Raw genomic sequence first — 20,062 nt, forward strand, 5'->3', positions numbered from 1 at the left:
GGCCTAGCCGCTCCGCAGCATGTGGGATCTTCCCGGACCGGGGCACGAACCCGCGTCCCCTGCATCGGCAGGTGGACTCTCAACCACTGTGCCACCAGGGAAGCCCTGTCATTTTGTTTTTGATTCTAACTAGTTAAATCCGAAAATGACCCAATGAATGGCCGGTAGGCCTGGTCAAATATCTGCCTCGGGAAAGGATGGGACATTCCTTCTCCAGCAGAGGATGAAATCGGCCGTCTAGAAATCAGAGCTTTTTGCACAAACTCTGGGAGGGACAATGTAAGAAAGTAGCCAAGAGAATTTTGAAAAAGAACAATGACGAAAAGCTTATCATCTCACCAAACACCACAACATCACAACGTAGCTAGGACATTTTCAACCATCTTCCTGTAATGGTGCAGGAACAGGTAGACACCCAGGAACTCAAGCATCTCCATAACAGCTGGGAAATGGCTAATGACCCAAACCCCCTGTGTGCCCTGCCCACCCAGCCCCCCATCCTCTCCCTTGGGACCCCCAAGACCCTGCTTCAACACTTCACGCTGATGGCCAGCATCTGGGCTGATTGGCAGATGTCATTTAATGTGTTTAATATCTCATCACCCCCACCACACCCAGCACTCCCAAACTCTGTCGGTGGTGGTCTGTCCTTTTGAAAGTGTAATATAATTTGGCAGCTCCTAGCAAAGTAAAAGTATGCATACCTGGGCTTCCCTGGTGGCGCAGTGGTTGAGAGTCCGCCTGCCGATGCAGGGGACACGGGTTCGTGCCCCGGTCCAGGAAGATCCCACATGCCGCGGAGCGGCTGGGCCCGTGAGCCATGGCCGCTGAGGCTGCGCGTCAGGAGCCTGTGCTCCGCAACGGGAGAGGCCCCAACAGTGAGAGGCCCAAGTGCCGCTAAAAACAAACAAACAAACAAACAAAAAAAAGTATGCATACCTTTCGGCAACATATTTTACATATACAAAACACTGCAGAGATGTTTCTTGCAGTCTGATTTATAATAACAAACCAACAACAAATAAAAACACCACAGAAATCATCTTAACGGCCAACAACGGAAGCCTGGTTAAGTGGTAGTTCATCCAGGGAATACCGTGCAGCTATTTCAATGAAGACCCCAACAAACAGTCCTAAACTCCGCAGCAGTTCATCGGCTTATTTAGTGGAGACGTCCACACGGAGGGAGGGTTTCGGATTCCGTGTTTCTATTATTCTTGTAGCTCACCCTCCTCCATGCAATACCTTCATCCTCTGCTGGCTTCCCTCAGAGCGGACAAACTTCAATAGCCCTCCCGGGCCTGGCATCTGCACACGGAGCAGCTCAGACAGAGGGACAGAGGGGTCTGCTCTTCCTGCGGTCACCCAGCAACATCTTGCCCCTCCCCGAGATTGGAGTGATCCTGAGCTCACTGCTGAGGCTGATACCAACCAGGCTCATCCCTAGAACTAGGGACGAGGTCAACCCCACCCAAATGCCAAGGGTCCTCCCCAAGGGGGAAGGGGCAGAGTGGATGGGCGGGGCCAACCACAGTACCTAGCATGGCAGCCATGAAAAAGAAGAAGGTGCATCTCTACTTGTAATGACGTTGGAAACTCTTCATAATACATCATTAGGTGAGAAGATCAAGGTGCGGAACAACATGCAGGGTATGATCCCACTTAAAGTAAAAACATTACTAACTAATATATTCATAAATGTACCAATACATGTATGTAAATTCTGGAAGGATATAGCCAAACCATTGATAGAGGTGTCATCTGGGAGTGGAGTGAGCAGGGTAAGATTGTGGTTAGGGTAGGGGAAAGGGAAGGGCGGGGCTTTTGTTTCTAACTCTAAATTTATATTTTGTTCAAATTTTTAAAATTAAATAATCGTATATTGTATAGATTTAAAGTTAAACAAAAAGCAGTATTACTTGGCTAGGCCATGGCTGTCTTTTCACTAAAGTTTCAACTCTAGCATCCCTCTAAGATATGACCTTGTCTGACTCTCTAACATCTGCTCCAGGGCCTCCACGTTCAGGCAGGCAGGTTGTGCACTGCACAACTCAAGGGGGAAGCATCACACAGTGCCCTCTTGATTGTGAAAGTTGGGACTTGTCCTCTCCAGAAACTCTTCTCCACCACTGACCTCATGCCATCACATGTTCTCTGTTCACCATTTCTTTTTTTTTTTTAATTTATTTTTGGCTGCGTCGGGTCTTCGCTGCTGTGTGCAGGCTTTCTCTAGTTGCAGTGAGCAGGGGCTACTCTTTGCTGCAGTGCGCGGGCTTCTCATTGCGGTGGCTTCTCTTGTGGTGGAGCACGGGCTCTAGGCACGCAGGCTTCAGTAGTTGTGGCACGCAGGCTCAGTAGTCGTGGCTCATGGGCTTAGTTGCTCCGCGGCATGTGGGATCTTCCCAGACCAGGGCTCAAACCTGTGTCCCCTGCATGGGCAGGCAGATTCTTAACCATTGCACCACCAGGGAAGTCCCGTTCACCATTTCTGAGGTATACAATGTCCTTTTGTTCCCCTTTACATACACTGTCCCTCTCTTAGGAAAGTATCTCTTCACTTTCTCCAGCCGTAAACTCTTACTCTTTCAAGACCCAGTTCAAGGGGACTTCCCCGGTGGTCCAGTGGTTAAGACTCAGTGCTTCCACTGCAGGGGGCATGGGTTCGATCCCTGGTCAGGGAACTATGATCCCACATGCTGTGTGGCATGGCCAAAAGATTTTAAAAATAAAATAAAATATGTCCACAAGTTAAAAATAAAGACCCAGTTCAAATATCTCTCTTCTTCAAAGGTCCCCCAGCACAATTTCTTTATTTTGTCCCTACCACTATGACTTCTCCTACCATATTGGCTTGTAATTTTCCCAGTGAACTCCTGGGGACAAAAACTTAATGTTATATTCATTTGGTTTCCTCAGAGTGCATCGTGTGTAACATGAACAAGGGGATCAGTGAACGAACACCAGTAGCAACCCTAGAACCTTGGTTTTTAGCTTGATTGTCCAAAAGGCTTTCACTATTCGACTGACGCTTCTGAAACTGTTCTGCAAAACATATCCCTTAAAAGGTTAATCTGAATTTTAAGATGAGATTCAATGGACAAATATTAGGAGAATGTTGCATTATGGTAAGAGTTTCTTTACCTACTCAGAGGTTTTATTATGTTAATAATTATTTTGAATCACCAAGGAGGGGAAATAGGAAACCAGTTCCAAACTTCCTTGATCACTGACCTACTTTTTCACAAATACCTATTCTCTCAAGAGATCTATTATTATATTGGGTTGGCCCAAAAGTTCGTTCAGGTTTTTCTGTAAGATGTTACGGAAAAAGCCAAACGAACTTTTGGGCCAACCCAATACTTTCTCTACACCTAGTTTCCATACTCCCTAACCAAGCAAAAGTGAACCAATGGTTTCATACATTAGTAAAAGTAAAGACAGAGGGAAGGTTGGGGCCAAACACTGGAGGACTTGCAATGTCGAGCTAAGGATGGGTTCTAGTTGGTTGGCAGTAGGGAGACCCTGGAAAATGTCAAGTTGAGGCTTTGTGTTTTAGAAAGTCACCCTGGAGTCACTGGGGAAAAAGGATTGTTAGGGAACGTGGTGGATGAAGCAGGAAGACAAGTTAGGAGGCTGTTGATGTATCCTGGAGACAAGCAGTGGTGGCTTCGTATGGAGTGGTGGCAGCGGAATTGAGAGAGGGACAGAGAGACAGAGACAGAGAGACCCTCAGAAAAAGTTGTAAGGTGGAATTAGCAGGATTTAGGACTTGGTCACCAACTAAATTGCCTCAGAGAGTTGGGGGGGGGGTTTAGGCGAAGTTGAGACCAGTGCACAAAACTGAAGGAAGAGTCAAAAAAAATTCAGTAATCAAGATAAATACCATTTTTATTCCATATTTTTAAAATAAAAATTAATGCAAAGCATTCATGATGTATAAAATATGAAAAGTTTCAATAAAGACAAGATATCTTACAGAGTTTTTTCTTCTGCTTCCATCTGCAATATGGTCGAGCAGTCACACTGAAGGTGGGAGGGCTCCCATATTGTGGTGCTTTTAAAAAGTTAGTGGAGAAGAAATTGGTTTGGAGTAGAAGTTAGTGGGTGTCATTTTGGCTGTTACTGGTATGTTCAGACCCCTCAAACTGTAGCTGAGGTCCATCCAGCGTAGGAAGAAAAAGCCATCTCTGAGACTGTGCGGTGGAAGAGGGAGAAGAGAGTTTCGATTCAGCATGGAGACCATCAAATTCACTCTCTTCTCAGAATGTACTGTAACCTTTACTTTGCTTCCCACATCACACAGAATGCGTCGGGAGGAAGTTCCCTGGCAGAACCCATTGCTTCAAAAGTTCAAATTGTGCAACACACCATCCCAGACCTTCACTCCAGTGTCCTAACCAGGGCTGTGATCATCACAATGACACTCTTGTATTCGTTCATTCACCAGTTTCTGCTTCTCCTTTCCTCTTCCCGCCCCTCTCCTCTCTCCCTCCCTCCCCCCTCCCTCCCCTCCCCCCTCCCTCCCCTCCCCCCTCCTTCTGCTGCTGCCAGCTCTAGGGTAGGAGATGAGAAAGAGGAGGAGGAGGGAGAGAAAAGTGACAACAGTGGAGGATGAAGGGAAGAGACAGGCTGACGGGAAGAAAGGAGAGAAAAGAAAAAGAAGAAGGGAAAAGAAGGTGAGAAAGAAGCAACGATACTAAGGTCACTGGTTTTCTAAATTATACATAAACTATTTCCTGTGAATGTTAGAGCTGAAAACTGCATCCCCCGGCCCCACAGACTACAGTGACAAACAGAGGAGTGAACCAGATTAAACTTTTTTCTTAAATCCAGGGCACAGAGCTGCCCTCAACCGACGCTCCCAACAAGCGCCCTGACTAGAGGGACAGGGAGGGAGACGGCTCCTGGGCACAGAAGCGGTGCTTGCACTCAGCTTCGCAACGCCTCAGCTAAATTCTATAGATGCTCATGAAGTCCCAGTGGGGACAAATATTCTAAGGATTAGTGACTAAAAAAAATAACTGCTTTCTCTTCTTTGAAAAAGAGAGAGAGAGAGGAAGGGAGGAAGGAAGGCAAGGGGGGGAAGGAGGAAGGGGAAAGAACGAGTTCACCAGTAATGACATCATTGCTACTGTGAATCTCAAATTTAGCTATAACGACCAATCTTGGACAAACACACCAGACAAGAGAAATGAGCTGGAGGACGCTGAGCCAGATGGAGCGAGTTGGCCAAGGAACTGAGTTTCTTCCAAGTGAGGTTTTGGTGACGTGAATGCGGCTGCCGTAAGAGGCGGCTTCCCTGTAATACCAGTGTGCTGCCACTCCCTGTCACTGCGGGGCCATTCCTCAGCCCTGCAGTCAGAATCGCACACATACAGCTGCGGGCGAAAGGTCCCAGTCTTTGTCTTGGACTCAGGAGACCCCCCCCGCCCCCCCCCGCCCCCCCCCCCCCCCCCCCCCCCGCCTAACTTATCAGATGACCTTGAACAGACCATGACCTCTTTCGGGAATTCAGTTTTACATCTACACATTGAGGGTGATGATGTGGGAGTAGATTCCAACGTCCTGTGGTTCCCAGATATATATCCACCAAGCAGCCATATCAGATTCACCAAAGGTGGGATAAGGGGCGGGGGCCCTTAAACGCACCTTCGGGGCCAACCCCCTAAGTCTGATTGCACAGGTCCTGGAGCCACCGGGCTGTGTTAGGTAATCGCTGGACTCAAATGATCTCTGCGTCCCTTCCGGTCCAGAGACAACCACTGAAAAAGGCTACAGTAAATGACATCAAAGTCATTGGGGATGGAACTTCCTTTCAAAGGGTATGGAAAAAGAGGACAGGACAGCTCACAGATTTAAGAAGATTAAAAAAAAGAATGCTCATCATGGGAAATCCAATCCACATAAATAAACAGTGGAAAAGGCAATTTTTAAAAAACAGTTCCCTTCAACTTCAACTCCTTAAATCTAATCTATGGCTGTGTAGGAGGGTCAAAGAGGGAGGCAAACCTCTATCTTGAAAGTGATTTATTGCGGAGGTCACAGCGGCCCCTGTTTGGGCCTGTTACAGTTCGCTAAGCTCCACTAAGCTTAGGTATTAAGGGATCCTTCCTTGGAACATTTGTGTAGGAAGAAGGGAGGAGGCTTTTTTCTTTCTTTTTTTTTTTTTTTTTAGCTCTGGAGATGCCTGAGGCCTCGTCTAAATCTTGGGACCCAACACTGTTTGTCTTCCTTTTCTATCGGCATTGCTGATGGCCCAGGCCTTCTCCGCCCCATTGCTCAGTGTTTGTTTATGGCAGCGAAGTAGAAAATTGTAATGTCTGTCATTGTTATTGGTTTGCTGATTGTGTGACCACCTGGTTTGCTGGCTCCAGGACAAAGGAAGTAAGTCCCCCTTTAAAGCCCTAGCTGTGTGCTTTAGGAGTAGGGAGAGGGGAAGGGAACGTCTGCGTGTCTTTTGTTTGTGTCTGTGTGTTGTTTTGTAAAGAATCATTCAAAGCTGAAATTAGTTTAATTAAAACAATAAATCCCCTTTAGCACACTCTTCTTCGTGGCACAAGTTTGCACTAGAAGGCCTTCTTTTTTGCAAGGAATTGCCCTGAAACTGAGGAATTCCTCCGTAAACAACTTTATCCTTGATAGGCTGTGTTGGAGTTAGATGTGTCGTTTCCAGATGTTTTCCAAAGGGCCCTGTGCCCTAGGGTCCACTAACTGCTTTGAGACATCCCTCTGGTCTGCAGAGACCCCACAGCTGTTTGAGCAGAAAATTATTTTCTTTTAATTTCATATACTGCCACATTCAACATATGCACCTTTCATCCAGAGAGGCCACTAAGATGTTCAAAGGATTCAGAATTACCGACCCACCCCCCTACCCTCTGGAGCCATACACACCAAATATTTAACATCTGTACTGCTGTACCACCCAAAAGTTTTAAATTGAAGGAAGATGTGTTTCTTGCACTAAGTTCCCAGAGGAATTTTCAGAGTAGAGCTCAGTTACCTAGGCTGGCCAGGACATCACTGCAGGAAAACCTTTCTATTGGGTTTTCCTTCTAATATTTTTCTAAGCACTGGAGGACTGTGAACGGTCAGCCCTTCCCTCTGCATCTTGCCCAGAGACACCACAAGCAATATCTGGTTGCTAGCATTTAACTGGCTCTGGTATGGTAATACCAATAATAACTGATTTCATTGAGCACTTACTATACACCAGGCCTTGAGTCCAATGCTTAATGTACAAGATTTCATTTTATCCTCATAGCAACATTATTAGGACTGTATAGTAGCAATATCTATTTTATAGAAGAAAAAAATATATGAGACTCAGAGTTTGGGTGTCTAGTGAAAGATCACAAAAGCTGGTAAGGTAGAATTTGAATCCAGGTTTGTCTGACTCGGTGCTCACGGTCTCAGCCATTAGGCCCTGTTGTCCTAATGCTACATGTCACTGAGGTCAGCTGCCTTGTCATCCAGAGCAACGCATCTTACCAAGAAAGAACCTGTCATGTACAGAGCAGTGGCGTAGGGTCAGAAGTGAGGTAGAGAGATGAATAACCAATGCCTGGCCCTTGCTCAATTTGCTAACAGAGTGACCAGCCGTCCCAGGCTTTCATCCCAGATGTAATAGGCAGAATTCTAGGAGGACTCCCCAAATTCCAAGCCCCTGCTGTACACACAGCCTCACCCAGTTATTCAATCAAACATTAAATTTAGGTATTGCTATGAGGGGATTTTGCAGGTGTAAATAAATTGACTTTAAGATAGGGAGATTAGCTGGGTGGGCCTGACCTTATCAAAGGAGCCCTTTAAATCCAGGTCTGGAGGTCAGAGATGAATTCAGAAAGATCTGAATTACAAGAGGATCCAATGAGGCTTTGAAGACGGAGGGGATCCCATGGCAAGGAATATGAATAACCTCTAGGAGCTGAGTGGCCTCCAGCGGACGACTGGCAAGGAAGTGGTGATCTCAGCCCTGCGCTGCAAGAAACTGAGTTCTTCCAGCAATCTGCATGAGCTTTGAAAATGGATTTTTACCCAGAGCCTCCAGATGAGAACTCAGCCTGGTGGACACCTGAATTTCAGCCTTTGAGACTCTGAGCAGAGGACCCAGCCGTGCCATGCCACGCCTGGGCTTCTACCCATGGAGCTGTAAGCCAATATGGGTGTTGTTCTAAGCAGCTAAGTTTGTGGTCATTTGTTATGTGGCAATAGAAACGCAATCCACCAGGAAATGCTTTAGTTCCCCATCCCTGCCATGCCCCGACACCCCCAGGCAAACTGGGACAACTGGTCACCCTAGATGAGTGTAGGCCCGCATGACGTGTGTTGCTGGGGGGATCTGTCCAGTTTTCATGGAGGAAGTGGCCTGTCCCTTGGGTAGGATTTAGACAAGGGGGAAGGGGTCAAAAGGTTCTTTAGAAGGAGGATGCAGCATAAACAAAGACAGAGAGGCGGGCATATGCAAAGGGTGTCAACTGAGATGCCACCAGTGCACCAGCTAAATCCTTGAGGGGGTTAAGTGTTTGGGGGCAGAGACTTTGTAACTTCAGCATTTGAAAGAGTTTGCTCCAGGGTCATGAAAATGGCCGTGAGATTAGCAGCCTGTGGTTGCCTGTGTTTCTGTTTCTGTCATCCTGGCACTGCTGCAGGTCACCCTCCTCGAGGAAACTCTGCACTTGTGGAAGGCAGGGATGTGGCTCATTCAGCGTGTTACCCTAATGCCTAGTGCAAGGCCTAACACATCATTGCATGTTCAGCAAATGCTAAATAAAGATATGGAGGAATGGTTTAATGAGGACAAAACAATACCACTTTCAGGCAAATATGTAGCCATGCTGTCCCTGGAAATACTAAGAGGTTAGCAAGGCTGACCCATCCCACTCTCCCCTATCCTCCTCCAGGATCTGACCCTTCTGCTATGCACAGGAGCCTCCCATGTCCTCCTGCCCAGGACCTGGGACTCTGAGGTCTGATGGCCCATCTCAGTGTTCTCCACACCACCTGTTTGAAAATTGGACAAGGAACTTAATTTTTCTGTGCCTCAGTTTCCTCACGTGTAAGAAGGGCACACTAGGACCCGCCTCACCAGGGGATCACAAGGATTAAGTGAGTCAACACAACACACAAAGCCCTCAGCACAGAGCCCAGCAAAGGGTAAATTTCAATAAATTGAGTTGTTGTTATGATGAATTTTATTTTAAATAGCAATGACATATTTCCTGCCCAGATTCAGGTGGAGACCCTTTCTGCACCCCATCCCAACCCAAGGGCATTTTCGTTTTACTAGAAGATTCTTGAAATAAAAAATAACTTTGAACCCCAGTGGAAGGACTGCCCGATGGAGGTGGGTCAGATGGGGCCCTCCTGTAGTCAGCCACGCCCTCTATAAAGCTGCTTCTCAAAACCTAGTCGGTGGAGAGGCAGACCACCTGAGTCTGAATCTGTGTTTTCACAAGCTCCCTGGGAGAAGCAGTGGTCTAGATGCACTCCTATCAGCCCTACTGGCAGCACAGCATCCCTCTGACCTTTCCTGACAATTTGCTTTGAAAGTTAAGGTCTGGCTTAACTCAAGCATAGAGGCGAGCCAGACCACAAAACTCTAGCTGGCAGGAGAGAACCTCATTTCTAGGGACGGTTGGCTTTCTGCATGTTTCAACAAACTGGCATTATCCAAGAGCTCTAATGGTCTGAAGTCAGGCTTAAAACTCAGCAAAAATAAACTTTCCAGGAAATTTCTGGCACTCCCACTTTTCAAACCCATCATCTCAGGAATGTTATCCAAGCAGTGGCCTCTTTCCCCACATTTAACTCCATTTCCCAGTTTAGGACCGTTTGCTTTCTGGCCTTGAACTGACAAAATACACACATACACACAAAGGAGAGAAAACAGGGAGGCCACCCTTAGTGTGGGGCCTTAGATAAGTCTTTGGGAAAGTCCACGATCTCATTTTGGCACAATTAGTGTTCTACTTCTTAAGGCAAATATGATTTTCAAAGTACATCTTAAATCTGAGGTATATCTGCTCCTGGTCACTGGGGTTCAAAGAGGCCTATTTGTAAGCAAAAGAAGCAGAACCCACAGTCTGCCTTTATGAGGTCAACAATGCAACAGTCTCCATTTCTTATTTCCCAAGTGAGCAGAATGCGCAAATCTCCCTTGAGGACCAAAACTCAAATCAGTCACATCTTTTGGACCCATTCACAAATATTCATGAATGGACTGTTGTGTGATAGCAGCTCTAGGGAAGATAATAAGGCACGGTCCCTTCACCACAGGAAACTCACAGCTCAGAAGGGAGCGCTGTTTGTATACCATATCCGGCAGGGTCTGCTCTAGTAATCAACTGTTGCATTAACAATTCACTCCAATTTTAGCAGCTTAAAACAACAATCATTTTAGTATCTTTTGTAGTATGTATGGGACAGGAATTCAGGAAGGGCTCAGCTGGGCGATTCTGGAAGGGGTGTCTCCTGTAGTTGCAGCCAGATAGGGTTTGCTGAAGCAGCTGGGGGCTGGCCAGGCATCTCTTTTCATATAGTTTCAGGGCCTCTCCATGTTATCTCTCTGAGTGGGCCAGCTTGGGCTTCCTCGCAGCATGGCAGCCTTAGGATAAACTGTTTACATGACAGCTCTCGGCTCCAAAGGTAAGTTTCCCAAGAGACTCAGGCAGAAGCTGTATCGTCTTTTACGAGTAGTTCAGAAGTCACAGTGTCATTTCCTCTCAAGGGAGAGTTGTCAAAGTCATATTATAAGATAAGAAGAACATGCGGAATGGGAGATGTTGTTTTAAACATCTTTGGAAAACATAATCTGCAGGAGTGTTCCAGCAGAAAACAGATGTCACAACCAAATTAGGATAATTCAAGGAAGCTTAACGAAGGCACTAGTTATGAAGATATAGGCAGGGCATAGGGAAACAAGAAATAAGTGTGATATCCTGAGGTGCCTGGTAACAGAGAAATTGTTACCCACGCCTACTGGAAAGAACAAGAAGAAGGAGAGGTTGCAGGAACTCAGGAGAGAAGAGTTCAGGAAGGGCTCCCTTGAAAGCACAGCTGGGGGAATAAATGCCCTGACCTCACTCTTCCCATCCTTCTAATCTCCTGCCAGGCTCCCCACTGGCTGAACCCAACAGGAAGTCCAAAGCCCTACAGCCCACACTGACCAGCCTCTGGGGAAGAGAGCAGAGTGGACAAGAGCAGAGAGTGTATCTGGAGAGGCAAACAGAAGACATCCAGCAGTAAGAAATATCTACAACACAAGGGCGATCATCATTGGATGCCAGTAGAAAAGTATCTGTAACGAGTATATCTCTTTCTGCAAGAGGGAAATTTTGAGCCATTTCCATGTAATCTCACAGAAGTATAGATATGGTGAAGAGAAGTTCACCAGCAGTCCTCTGGGTACCTGAGATGCCACCCTTCATCCTGGCGCAGTTGGAAAGGGAGTTGTCCACATAGGCAAGCCAGATAGGACCATGCAGACCCTCTGGGCATTGACAGGAGTGCTTCCTGACCGTCCATGGCAGTGGTCCAACAGGAAGGACAGCGGCTGGGGCCCCTCGACACCCACAATGTGGTGGGATGGAGACTGGCTGGGATGGAGACAGGGTGGTCTGCAGAACCGCTCTGGCTGCCAGCGCCCGTGCCCACCAGAGCAGATACTGCCTAATCCCTGGAGGCTGATTCCTCTTCTGTCTCAGTGGTCCCTCCAGGCCTGGTTCTCTCACCCCAAATCCCTTTGAAACAGGAGGGAAGGGGGCAGGGCATAACCTTTAAAGAATGACATAGCCCTTGAGGACGTGACAGAAACTGGTTAGAACCAACTAGGTCCAAGACTGTGGAAGATTCAACTTCCAGTAGACCTGGAGCCTCATTATACACAGATTGTAATATATTAGCATATGTTAAGTGACACACCCAGAGGTGCCATGACAGTTCTGAAGCCAACCATAAAAGGCCAAAAAGTGGGTGGTGGCCTAATTCCTGGAAATCCCCACCCCTTCTCCAAAATAGTTGGAATAATCCTCCCACTCATTAGTCTATGAAATTACTCAGCCCATAAAAACTAACCACCCCGTATTCTGGGCCTCTCGCCTTCTGAGATGGCCCACACTCTGTCTGTGGAGTGTGTTTCTCCCAGAGCCGTTCTCGCCTTTTGAGATGGACAACATTCTGTCTATGGAATGTGTTATCTCTCTAAATAAATCCACTTCTTACCTATCATTTTGTCTCTCACTGAATTCTTGCTGTGATGAGACATAAAGAACCTGAGCTTCATGAAGTCCTGAGACCAGGTGTGTGATCTCAGTTAAAAGACAATGGGGGCTTCCCTGGTGGCGCAGTGGTTGAGAGTCCGCCTGCCGATGCAGGGGACACGGGTTTGTACCCCGGTCCAGGAAGATCCCACATGCCGCGGAGCGGCTGGGCCCGTGAGCCATGGCCGCTGAGCCTGCGTGTCCGGAGCCTGTGCTCCACAACGGGAGAGGCCACAGCAGTGAGAGGCCCGCGTACCGCAAAAAAAAAAAAAAAAAAAAAAAAAAAAAAGGACCGTTGAATTTATAAGAAATGTAGGAGTATTTTCAAGTAGAGGTAGGGTAATTGGGTCTGAGTGGTGCTTTAGAAAGATTAATACAGTGACAGCACATAGGACGCAGACCCTATGGTTAAGGCGTTGGATGTTCATTTAGGCATAAACTCATCGGCACCTCCTGCCTTCAGCTTCCATCACCATCTGGTTTGTGAGTGCACATGTTTGGCTGTGGGCCCTCCTGACCCCAGACCTGGGTTTCCAACTCCCCACAGGGCTTGTCCACCTGCATGTCCCACAAACTCCTTAAATGCGCCACAGCTGAACTTGCCATTCCTTCTCACCCTACCCCCAACCTCTGCACCACATCCTGCCGCATCCCTCTGCCCCCCATATTCCCCTGGATATGCTGTAGCCCCCAGGCCAGAATTCTCATATTCCTCAACTTCCCTCCCTCATTTCCTCTCCCCAGTCTCACAGTTGCCTGCACTCTCTACACTCAGCATAGCCAGGTCCTTCCAATCCTCCCTTATATTTTTTTCCTATTGAATCCAGCTCCATTTTATCCTCATTGGAACTGCCCCAGGTCAAGCCATCAGCACCTCTCCCTCTGCAATTACCTCTACAACAGATTGGTATTGGCCTCCCTACTGCTAACTCTGTCTGCTACCCCTATCTACTGTGCAACCACAGTCTATTCTAAACACGAAATCTGATCATGGTGTTCCCACTTTAAAGACTTCCTCTGGCCATCCCAGTCCTATAGGATCAAGAAAACACTCTTTCATTCAGCATTTAAAGTCCTCATAAGCTGACCCTGGTTACTCTTCCATTTTTGTCCCTTGCTTTTCCCTAGTGACATGCAGGAATTGATGCGTGGCTCTCTGCATTTGTCTGAGACACCCTTCCTGAAAGCAGTGAGTGATGGGATTAGGCCCCAGCTGTTTGGACCAGAGAGGAAGGGCCTGGGGCAGAAGGAAATCTCAGCTGTTCATACGTCTGCTGGAGATGGAGATGGGAGGGGAATAAGAATATAGCAGTCGATTCTTCAAAAATATTATCCGCCACCCAGTCAATTAAAGAGGCATATGCTACCCAAGGAATGTTTGAATTGTCTTATGTTTAAAGACTGGAAAAAAAGGCTTCAAAAGAAAAGCAGATTTGGATAAGATCTTACTCTCTGAGGAGCTGCTGTGGTGAGACCTCAAGTAGGTGTTTTTATAGGTTCCTCTTGAGACAAAGTAGAAGATTAGAGTTTCTTCCTCTTGCAAGACTCAAAGTTTCAGAGAGAATGGGAGGCCCGTTGAACCTTAATAAACACTCTTCAGAAAAAAAAAAGGGGAGAAGGAATTGAAGGCCAATTGGTGAATCATAACTAATTAAATTGTTTTGTCTTCCCTCTCTGTCTTTATTAAATAAACATAGATGATCTTAATAAAATAAGTTTTGGTTAACTTTACGGTGTCCTGTTACCAGCCCTGGAGCCAGGAGACCTGGATTCCAATTTCAGGTACGTCTTTAACTAGCTGTGTGATCTCGGGCAGTCCTGACCCTTCTCTGAGCCTCAGCTCCCCTGTTGATATAACCAGAGGACTGAACTCATTGGCACAAGTCCCTATATACTCAAGTCTACATTTCTTCAATTTTAGACCAGTAAAATATTTCCCCTCTTTCTATTTCTCTACCTCTGAATTTTACTTTTCGAATTGCTTCAATCCTCATCTTCTCTTTATTTATTTTTTCTTCTCATTCTATCTGCTCAGTCAAGCAAGACATAGTACTTGTCCGGCCATTTTCCAGACTCTTGACTTAGGTTTACAGAGAACGTTCTGCCCACTGACTCTGTTCAGGAATTGAACTTCCTTGGCGAGGACTCCAGCAGCCAACACATCTTGGACCCTGTGCTGTCGAGGATCCTTTCCAGGCCCAAAGGAGGTGAGACCCAGGACTCCGATGCATGAGCTGTCATGCTAACTGTTGCCCAACGGCAGCATCCTCTCTCAATGTTTCCCATTTGAATGATCCTATTAATGAAAATAATTTTTCACAAGGGAAAGTAAATCTAACAGTAATGTAAGCTGTCCTAAAAAAACAAAACAAACAAAAAACAGTGACCAAGCTAAGACCATGGCAGCCGTTCTGATGGGAAAGAAATCATTCAATCCAGTCCTCTAGCTCAGCAGTCTTTGTACAGTCTCATCATTTTATATATTCTTTGATACCTTCAAATTAATGGACTCCATGATAGGGACTTTATGTTACCAAAGGTCAGCGTTTCTACCCCTCAAAGACAAAACATCTGGGTGAATGACTGAGTTTTCCACTTAAGAAATGATGTCTTGACATCACCTTAGCTCAGATGAGATAATGAAGCACCCAACAACACCCCAGGCACTCCTGAACGAGTGGCTAGGAGTACATGGTAGGTTCTTCTCCATCAGCTTATGATGTTAAAATTCTGCCAGGGATCAGAGATGGCCAGACACCAGCTAAACTGAGAAGTCAGAAAACTAATACAAACTGAAAATACTGTGTCCAATGGAGATGTACCACGCTTTTAGCTTTACCTTATTCACCAGCCTCAGATGACATGGGAAAGTACCCCTGAAGAACGTTTTCAGACAGACTGTTTGAAATCTTTTTCTCCCGGTAAAAGTCCTTTCTACGTATATGAGTGTTCAGTTTCATTCATCAGCCCAGCCTTTCAATCACCTGAGGACAGAGATGTCATCAGCACCTCAGACCTCCTCATTTGACAACAGTCACTGAGCGTCTGTTATGTGCCGGGCCCTGAGTCAGGATGGCACGAAACTGGACAAGACACAGTGCTGACCTGGGAGGGCTCGTGGTCTAGTCAGAGAAAACTACACTTAACAAAGAATGGCAAATAACGAGATGTGTGCCAGGGAGAGAGTTCGCACGGAAAGTGAACTCAACCCTGTAAGGAACCAAAGAATGGCTTGGTTTTCTCAATAAGCCGTAGACTATCAGTGCCAGGAAGGACTTTACAGGTTATCTGTTCCAGCCCTCCCCTCCCCGCCCATTTTATAAATGGAGAGACAAAGAGGAAAAGTGGTCACAGAGTTTTAAAGCTGGAGCCAATAGATAAATTCTTTCTCCTTTCCTGTCTGTTAACTTATTGTATGTTTCTCAAATAGTTTTTGAAAGTAGATGAAATGAAATCATAAATATACTGCTGAAAGAAATTCACTTTGCTTTCCAACTAAAAATATACAAGATGTATCTCATCAATATTTGTTAAGCCAGAAGAGAATTACTCCCCCAAGATTACTAAACTCAATTCATGGTCATTTACCTTGTCTGTTTGTTTTAAAGTTGTTCCTTTATCCCAGCATCCTACCTCTACGCTTAACCATTACGGTCCTTCATAGAAATCTCATCATTTTGATTGTATTCTCTACATTTGCACAGCACTTTGGAGTTCAAAAAGTATTTTAAAGCCCACTGTCTCTATATTGAAAATCAAGTCGTAGGCTTTAAGCTTTAGAGGGGCATGAAAAGTGGGAGGAGGTTCAGAATGGAGCTAAGCTAATGATTACGTTGGGAAACAGGTCCTACAAAGCCAAGTGATGGGAGCCAGGATGCCCGAGTCCACTCCTGTGGGTCAGACAAGCAGAGGAGTTCAGGGGAGTGGAGTCAAGGGCATGAAATCTGGTGGACTGGAAAGAAGCAAGTCAATAAACACTTACTGAATAACTCCTGTGTGTCGGGTACCACGCTGAGTGGATTCAAAGATGAATAAGCAAGTCACCCCCTTCAAAGAATGTTTGGATTGTTGTACAATCTCCCTAAACCACAGGGAGTGGAAGGCATGAGTGAGCAGAAGCCACAGGACCGAGAGGAGAAGCAGGGGTACCGAATTCCTGAGGTGTGGCCTCAGCTTCTCCAGTGGGTTTGAACCCGTCCCAGCTAGTGACACTGGGAAGGAAGAAAGGTGCCAAAGACGGTGAACATGACCACTGGACACATTTGGGCAGAGGTGGAGGGTGACCTGCCGCAGGAGTGGTAGACTTGACCCTCTTCCCATGAACACCTTGCAGGTTGAACTTTTGAACAGTGCTTCATTCTAAAGACATTAAGTGGATTCTCATGAGTGAGTCTACTCAGTTTATAGACAATGGGATTTTAATAATGTTTACATAGGCTGAGAGGCCAGAAGGACCATCTGTGTGATATTTAAAATGTGGAGCTCCATGGCTGAGTGCTACTGGGGGCGCAGAGGAGCAGCTAGGGCGAATGAGAGGGTGATCACAGAGCTGGGACAGGGAGGTTCCCAGCAAGTTAGTAACCATCTGCAAATCTATGAAGAGTACTGAGAACTCGCAAATCAAAATTAGGAGATAATGGGGCGGGGGGGGGGTGGTGAGTAGGGGATGTGGGAGGCGGAGCAGAGGATTGTTAGAAACCAACAGTGAAGACAGAAACCTCAGGAAGGAGGGACAAGTTTGGAACTCAGTTAACAGAGACATGAAGCTAGTAGTTAGAGCTTCAGCCCGTCTAGGCTCAGCTCCAACCACCTGGACTGCAGGTTCTTCTTGATCATTTAAACTAGCCCCTGTCAGTGCTTACCAGGTTGGCTGCATCCTCCAGGCAGATAGCTGGGCCCTCCATGAGTTGGCCCCGCCTCACCTCCCAGCCTCCTTTCCCTTGGCTGGTACCTGCCCCCCTTCTCCCCACTGGTTCTAGCCTCTATCTGGATCCCTCTCCAATGATCTCTTGATAACCTCCCCATCCTTCAAGACTCATCTTCTATAAGATGCCTTCCTGAACCATCCTCCATAGCATGTCCTGCTTCTTGATGACACTGTTGTTTCATCCTGCATTATAGTAACTTGTGTGCTTGTCTGAGCTCCCACCTCCACCCCTCCCTACAGAACTCCGAGGATGGAGACCTGATCGCTTTCCTTCATGCACTGGAAGCACTGGGGGCAGGAACTAGTGTGCCACAGACCCTCAGTTACAGCCAATGCACACCTGGGACAAAGCTTCTGTGACCCTTTAGAGGTGGTGAGCTGGGCTCTGGAGTCAGCCAGCTCAGGCTAACACTTGCCTCCATCACCAGGTAGGTGACCTGGGGCAACTTACTTGATCTCTGTGCCTCAGTTTTCTCATCTGTAAAATGACCATAATAGGACCTTAAAGGGATTTTGTGGTAGTCTCTGTAAAGCCCCTAGCATGCTGTGTAGACACACTGAGTGCTCAGTAAATACAGGGAATGACTAAGAACATGGGATAACAGGGCTGCAATCTCCTTTTGATCTCCGAGGGCGCTCTGACTCATTTGCGCTATATTTCCACCTGCAAGTCTTTGTCTTCTTCAAAGTTCATATCTGCACATAGCAGCCCTATATCATTTCAATGCTGACTGCGTATGCCCAGGAATGCTAGTAGGCAATTTGTTAACAAAAATTCAAAATAACCAAGTCAAAGACATATTCCTTAAAGCAATTTACCAGTTCATCCACCCATCAAACTTGTGCCACTATGAGCTGTGTAAGGCCTACAAAAAGGAAAATGAAATGAACAAGACAAAACCCCTGCTCTCCTGCTGTATCAGTCTCCCCAGGGCAGAAGTTGTCAATATGCAGTTAGGGATACAAAGAAGGGCTGTGAGTACCCAGAATGGAAGGCAACCGTCTCTGTGCATAGCGAGGGGAGTGGGGGCGTCAGGAACGTCCACAGGCTTCATGGAGGAAGGAGCTGCACCCTACCAGGTGGGTAGGAAGTTTGTCGGAAAGAGGAAGGTGGAAGCCACTCCAGGTATAAACAACAGCGTGTGCAAAGGGATGGAGTCCTGACAGTCCACATTCAGAAAACAGTGAGGTCCCAAAGTCTAAAAGGCCCTGAAAATCAATCCCTGTTATTCTAATACTCAAGTGGACTTTATTTAAAGCAGAAACATTTCCACCAAATCAGTTATGCATCCCAGGAGAGACCATCTTATTGCTAAAATAAATGTACCTTCTCTATTTCTTCCCAAATGATTTGATGGTTATTTCTCTGAAGTCTATTTCTGATTTCTGTCGGACAACAGGTGCCTTCAGGAAGTCTATTTGGTTGAACTTATTTACAAAACAGAAATAGACTCCCAGACATAGAAAACAAAATTACGGTTACCAAAGGGGAAAGGGCGGGAGGGATAAATTCGGAATTCAGGATTAACAGATGCACTTCTGTATATAAAATAGATAACCAGTAAGGACCTACTGTATAGCACAGGAAACTGTATTCAATGTCTTGTAATAACCTATAATGGAAAAGAATATATATATACATATATATATAAACTGCTGTACACCTGAATCATTGTACATCAACTATACTTCAATTTTTAAAAATAATTTTAAAATTAAAACAAAAGAAAGTCCATTTGGACCCAGGAAATAAAACTCAAAGGCAGCCCAGCATTAGCACTACTTAGTGAGCTGGTCCAAGGCACAAACTCTTCGTATTCCCTGAACTTTTCCAACAAATGGAGTGATTTCAGCTCTTCAAAGCCAGCAAGGAGACAACTTAGGGCTTCTAAACTCAAGATGGACAGGCACAGAACTCATTATACCCTGTTTCACCTGTTCCTCCAGTTACCCTCTGAGGACCATGGAAGGAGAATGCAGCCAGAGGTCGCTTTGATAAGAGCACAGGTAGAGGAGGAGATTTTGTTAATGGCTTCCTGGGAGGCTGTTTGGCCAAACGCAGTGACTGGAGATCAGAAAATACCACTTTTTCTCTCCAGTGCAGAGAGGAGGTGAGACAAAGACTTCGACCCAGAAGAAAGAATCTCAATCTCTCTCTCTCTCTTCATGTCAAATTAGACATAACTTCCACTTCTTGTGGTGGGAATTGTAGTCCTACTGAAATTAGAGAGGCAAAGCTAGGGTCCTATTACACTGTGCACTGTCAGTGATACGTGGTCCCTGGGGAACTAGCTGTTTAAGCACCCTCTGCATGTCCAGAATTTATGATCTGAGCGGTGTTTTGTTTTGTTTTATCCCCTCAAAAGGCAACACAGCCTGGTGGGATGAGGACTGTTGTTTATTTGATGGTTTTCCTTTTGGTCTCGGGGCCTGGGTGGGGCTGCAGTGGAGGGATGGGACAGGACTGACCCTGAGGCCTTTGAGTCCTGGTTCCAGTTGTCCTGTGGGCCACCCCCTCCTATGGTTGCCTGCTCAAGCCAATACCTTCTCTCTGATACTTTATATGCATCAAAAAGAAAGAGAACTGGGCTGTGTCCATGGGGCTTGAATAAATTACTTCTCCTTCCTAAGCTTCAGTTTTCTCATCTGTTGAAAGGAGTTGGGGCAGGGTGGAAGTAGGGGACTAGGACAATCCTGATATACTCAAAATTTTCCCATTTAATTGATATGGAAATGGGATTCTTTCTACCATTTTGGTTTAGGGATATTTTGTGGAGGCAGGGGAATTGTGGTTCCTTGAGTTCCTTAGTGGGGGACCACAGTGATTACCGGGCAGTGAGTGTTAACCTGGCAGCAGTCCAAGAGTGCTGTGTAG

Source organism: Lagenorhynchus albirostris, chromosome 5, assembly GCF_949774975.1.
Source record: "Lagenorhynchus albirostris chromosome 5, mLagAlb1.1, whole genome shotgun sequence".
NCBI classification, from domain to species: domain Eukaryota; kingdom Metazoa; phylum Chordata; class Mammalia; order Artiodactyla; family Delphinidae; genus Lagenorhynchus; species Lagenorhynchus albirostris.